The following is a 6,322-nucleotide window of genomic DNA, read 5'->3' as shown; positions in this document are numbered from 1 at the left end:
ATTCTGTATCCTTCACCATCCACCCACAATGCCTTTCTGTTTTTATTCTACCCCCTCTACCCAGAGGCACCTGACATCCTGATTTAAATCTTTTTGTTTAAGCAATATCACACTCGCAATCACGCTGTAGTTGGTGCAGCTGTGAGTCAGCCACTGGTAATATTGCTTTTATATGACAGTTCTATAAATAAAGTTAATAAATATTCTGGGTTCAATGCACTGTTGTTATAGATAAATAAAACTAAAATTAAAACCAAACCCCTCCTCCAAATGAGATATTAACTAAAGTAAAAAAAAAAAAAAAAAAAATATATATATATATATGTGTATAGTCTATTTTATTTCAGCTACATTTATCAATTTTATTTAATTTAACTTGACATACTAAAATAACTAAAACTACAACTGAAATCACTATTTATTAAAATAATGTAGGCTTAAAAAACAACTAATAAAAATAAATTACTAATAAAACTAAGAAAAAATAAAAATGAAAACACAACAAAATTACTAAAAACTACTAAATTAAAATGAAAAAACAAATCTAATTATAAAAACCTATAATAGTATTTCAATGATACTAAAATAACATAAATATATAAAGTAACATTTTATATAAACACTTTAATTCTTCTGTTAAAACCTGTGAATTATTTGAGTAAGATTTTCAAATTCAAATTGCTAAACTAAAATTACAATTAAAACCTGAAAATCTAAAAATAATCACTGCTTTGCCAATCAAATTAGAGGACTGGAACTAACTGTTGTATAATAGTTTATGGCCATAAACCTGCTTTTCCAAATGCCATTTTTCCTTTTCTGTTTAGACATTAGTACAGTGTCAACCACTAGAATGTAATGGCTACAGATGGCCAGTGTGTAATACGGTTAGTTATAGTTACACCAGTGGCAGCAGTTCAGATTACATGATCTAATTCTCCTCTCTGTGTGTGGCTCTTTGTCACACTCCATGAATTCCGATGCTCAGACACTGTCCACATTTAAACCACCCAGAGGAGAGCTGGAGAGCGAGACCGCATCAGAAAGAGACAAGATAGCAGGATAGTGGGGGAGAAACACCGTCTAATTGAGGAAGCATTATTTTTCCACCAGGAGAGCGCAATAAAAATTGAATGAGGAAATAAATAATTCAGTTTTAGTTTCCAGCAAGAAAACGGCTTTTCTCTGACTGCATGATAGCAAAGAAATCGATGCTTTGTTACTCCTCGAGCGCTCAGAGCTAAGGGCTGGTGCGGGGGCAAGTTGTGTGCGGCTCCGACACGACATGTGTGTGAGAACAAGCAAAAGTCTGTTATTAAACAATTTAGTGTGTCCCAGTTACCAGTGGTGACTGATGACAAATAAGACACCACTGGAGAAATATGACTGACTGATTTATTATTAACGCAGAACGGGGAAATTTATGCTAAAGGGACTTTATAATGTTATGTTGTGTATTTGCATGATTCTTTGTTCCAATTTAATACATTTTCTTTCATTGAAAATACAGCCAACAGAATTTGAATGAAACATTTAAGTCTTAGATGTTTTCAATGTGGTCTCTACATTTTTGGACCCCATTGTATTTTATATAATTGAATATTTAAATATTTGCATGATTACACTATTTAATTTCTGGACTTTTTTAAATGTTTCAGTGTGGTCTCAGACTTTCTAAACCACAGTGAATTTTATATTGTGAGTGCATGTATGTATGTTTATATATAAAGTAAACCTATTTTAAATAATTGCTTGATTGGACTATTTAATTTTATATATTATTATATTTATATTTATTTAAGTTTTTCCCCCCCAAAACTCTTAAAATCTCAGATTTTCAGTGTGGTCTTAAGACTGTTTGGACCCAACTATATTTTTTGTTAAATTATATTTAATTCAATATTTAAATAATATTTAATTATCCATCAAAAAAAGAACAAATTCAAATATTTGCATGATTTTAATGTTTCTTTATTTATTTTTATTATTATTCATACATTATTATTATTAATATTATTATTTTTATGCCCAAAAACTCAAAATCATGAATCATAATGCTTTGGACCCAGCTGTGGTTAATTTAATTCAATATTTAAAAATAGTTAATAAACCTTAATTGACCTATATAAAAGTGGACATTTGGATATAAAATGCAAACACTTCCATTATTATACTACATACAATTTCTCAGATGTTGAGGCCTAGCAGAAACACAACTCAACTTTCAAGACTTGATCATTTGAGACTCAAGGGTGTAGTTCAATACTGCTTTCAATGCCATAGTGCCAGAGTTTCTAGTGGAATATAGTTATATATACAGTTAAATGAGTTGTGGTGGATTTCTTTTAGTTTACAGTCACTATTCTCATGGGTGTTTCATTATTTGTCAGTTATCATGCTCACTGAGTCACCCATGCAGGAGGATACACATGATAGACCGTCTAAAAATGGAGCTTCAACACATTACACGTAAACAGTGATATCAATCTGTGTGCGGCACCAATGGCAGAGCAGCCAAAATATGAGACAGTGTGAACAGTTTTCAAAACAGACCAAAAATACGGTATGAATCACTTAATTATAAAGAAAAAAGTAGAATTGAAAAATATATAGAATAGTTCTGCTAATCTCTTAATTTCCCTTTTCTGTTTAACTTTTTACTGTAATATTGTAAAAATCTGTACATTTTCGTCTACTTTAACACTCCGTTTGGACAGCACTCTTAGAAGTGTTAAATATTTGGTCTGGAATGCTGTCGTTTTATTATGACTCATGAGAAAACCACTGGAATGTTATTGCATAATCCTAGTAACAACAATGAACGGCCTAAAAGATCATTCATAATGATATAACAGACTTTTTTTTACCACATCAATGTTCTGTGGTCCATGGTTTGAGTTGAATTATAACTTTGGTTTACACCTACGAAGAAACATTAGTTGAAGCCATTTGATCCTACACTGTTTTGAACGTGTGTTTGTGTAGTCTGTCAACGCAGGGTTCGGTTTTCCATTTGTAGACACATGAAGAATCTACGATCTTGTTTAATAGCCTGTCTGCACAACCCAGGGAAAGACAATGCAAGGTTAATGAAGCGCTACTCCATTTCACTGGCAGGCATACACGTTAACTTGTGTTTATTTGGAAAATCCTAATTCCCCTAAGAGAGACCAAGCAGGACAGGCATGTGGGAAAAAGAGGGGGAATGATGAAGAGTGAGCGGGAAAACAAAAGAGAACAAATGGATGATGCTCTAATCCCACTTTGACACCCACTCATCCTGCTGAGCCATCATTCCATCTGCCGAGGGAAAGCTGAGTCTGTTGTCCTTCCTCTGTCAACAATTCCTTTTCTCCATCCCTCGCTCTCCTACTTTTCCTTCCTACTCAAACGATCAAAGGTCACATCTAGGCAACGCATCACAATGTTGTAGGATCTGCCCTTTAAAGGAGATCATGAAAAAAAAAACCTTCTCTAGTCAAACCTCAGACATTTTGAAAAAAAGGGATGTGCAAAACTCAGCATAAAAGTACCACTTCCCCTAATCCTGTGTCCATGTAACTTTTCACTGGTACTTTCGCAAAGCCAGACTTTTGACTATTTGCATAAAACCTTATTCGCAAATTTTGGCAAAGAGCCACTCACCTATACAGAAAGAGCCATCTGACTAGACTAAGTGATTTTGTTTTATGCATCTGAAATGGGACGCAACTCTGTAGGGCTGGGTATCGGTACAGATTTCATGATAAAACTCTGATTCACAAACTTTTGGTGTGACTCAAATCTTGATCCCGTTTCACTTTTGATTATACCATTTAATTTTTAGATTCTTTTTTTTTATTGTTACTATTATTATTTTATTTAAATCTCAGATTGTCAGTGTGTTTGCATATTTTTTGGACAACACTATTTCATATTTCAATTATGTTATTATATTATATATTATTATATATTGTATTGAATATATTATTATAGAAAAATAGACATTTGGTTACAAAATACAAATAATTTCTTGATTACACCACTACATGTTTTATTTATTTATTTATTCATTCTTTTTTTTTTTTTTTCACAGTTGATTATACTGACATCTGGTATATAAGTTCAAAATAACTTGTTCATAAGACTCACTTGTTTGTGAATCAAACACTGGTCTGATTAAACAACTGAATTGAGAAAAAAAAGAGTTTTCTTGCCATTCAATTACATGGTTTTCTACATCTTGTCACATTTCATTCAGACTGCAAACTTGGCTATAATTGGCAGACATATAATCAATCAAATGGCTTCGACTAATGTTTCTTTGTAGTTTGTGAGTCTTTTTGAATGATTCATTAAAAGAACTGGTTCATAACAGCCATATGTTTAAGAATCTGACTACACTGTATGCTTTTGATTCACTAAAATTACCTGGTTCTTACCCATCATTTGTTTGAGAACTGGGTCTGAGATTCACTGGTCTAGCACTGGAATATTAATGGTCTATAACTGTAATGGTGTGTGCACACCAAAAGCGAAGTGAATATTTGCAACGCGTTACTCGCTCTAGATTACTCGCAGGATTTTTTTCGCGTCACTCACAAGAAAACATCGCACGATGAGGAGTGTCTTCACGCACATCAACAACAACATTTTTTTCTGCCATTTTTTCTGTCATCAGCCATGTTGGAGATGGTTGGAGACTACATTTTCTGATACAACTGGACATGTCAATAAGCTCTTCGCTGATTGGCTTGCGCGACAACGCTTCATGAGCGAATTCGCGTTTATTTGGGTCTTTGTATTGACTTTGTATGTAATCTACTCACTCAAATAATTAAATTCGCTTTTGGTGTGCACACACCATAAGAACAAAACACACATGGACACAATATATAAATCAGTTATGGGCACAATATTAAAAAAAAATGCTTAACTTGCTTTGTTTTGTGTTGAGAGAATCATTGTTCATATTGAGCAGTGAGGAACTTTCGTGATGCATCTGGATGAATCATTCCAGTTGGAGAAAGGCGAGTGGACTAACACCATTAGACATAGCACGTATAGGGCTGCTGTGAACTCTCACCATTATTCACTCTTGGAGACCTGTAATTAATCTACTGATCTGTGGCTAATTGCCGTTTCAAGGTTGAGAGAATCCGCTGAGCTGCAGCTTTTTCCGTAAAAAAAGAGTGTCAACCACAGCAGAAAGGAAACTGAAATTATGCAATGAAGGACTCACCGGAGAGTTGAGGAAAGTTGTGTCTTCCCAAAAAAACAACACCAGACCTGTCAAAATTGGCAATTGGGCTAAACTAAGCTTGCGAAACTGAGACGACCAATGACGTAAGAAATGTGGGAAAAAATATGGTTTGTGCCACTAAATCTTAGGACAAGGAAACCGAAGTCAATCGTTGCACATTCAGTAACAATTACATCATATTCTGGGATCATATTCAGTAAATTTCTGGGAAATTGTTTTTTGTTTCCAAGTCTTTCCAAGGTGTACACGCATTCAGGGTGAGCATGTTGCAGCACGCTCGACATGCAAAGAACATGGGAAGCAGGAAACAGAACAGCGACTCAATCAGAAAGTATGGCATTGCATTCAGACCACACTGCTGTTGGCGTGACTCAAAGGAAGAACATGTTCCTCTCAATATCTACCCTATGATGACCAAACCCAAGGAATTGGCCCTCTCATGCCCCTTACAGCAAGTCCTGTCATGACCAAGGATCTTTTCCAGTAATGCTTCACCACAGGGACACGCTGAATCCAGAGCAGTTTGGAAATAGATGTTAAAAAAATAGAGCTGAACTGTATGGAATTCATTCAGCCAGCTGTTACATTATGGTGAATTCTCAAAGGGTGGCAAATTATGCTGGAAATATACACATGCATGCAGAGACATATTCCGTATGATGAACTAGCGATTTAAATAAAGCGAGACGCCAACACATTCTTTGGCAGCACTAAGGAAAAAGCAATTTGCTGCTGAAACAAGACTTCGTTGAGGTCAATACAGGGCCTTTGAGATTATTGTTTATGCCCCATGGCTTCAAATATGGAAGTGTTTATGGACAGAAATAAACTACGTTAGGTGTGGATGCATTTGTCCTTTGACACCTGTCGACGTAACGGCTCTTTCACAGGCAACAGGACACGCTGCAAACGACGATATGCAAGCTTGTTGAGTAGCCTGTCTAAACAATAAACATGTACATGTGACACACATTAGCTCTGTTACAAAATTGAGCTGACTGCCTAGACAGACATTTAAGGCCCTAGTCTCATCAGATAACCTCTTTTGGTCAAAGATTCAGGCAGCATCACGTGTCTTTG

This window comes from Sinocyclocheilus grahami, unplaced genomic scaffold (assembly GCF_001515645.1).
Source record: "Sinocyclocheilus grahami isolate Dianchi unplaced genomic scaffold, SAMN03320097.WGS_v1.1 scaffold267.1, whole genome shotgun sequence".
Lineage (NCBI taxonomy): Eukaryota > Metazoa > Chordata > Actinopteri > Cypriniformes > Cyprinidae > Sinocyclocheilus > Sinocyclocheilus grahami.
The sequence above is the reverse complement of the archived record's forward strand: the minus strand, read 5'-3'. Positions refer to the sequence as shown.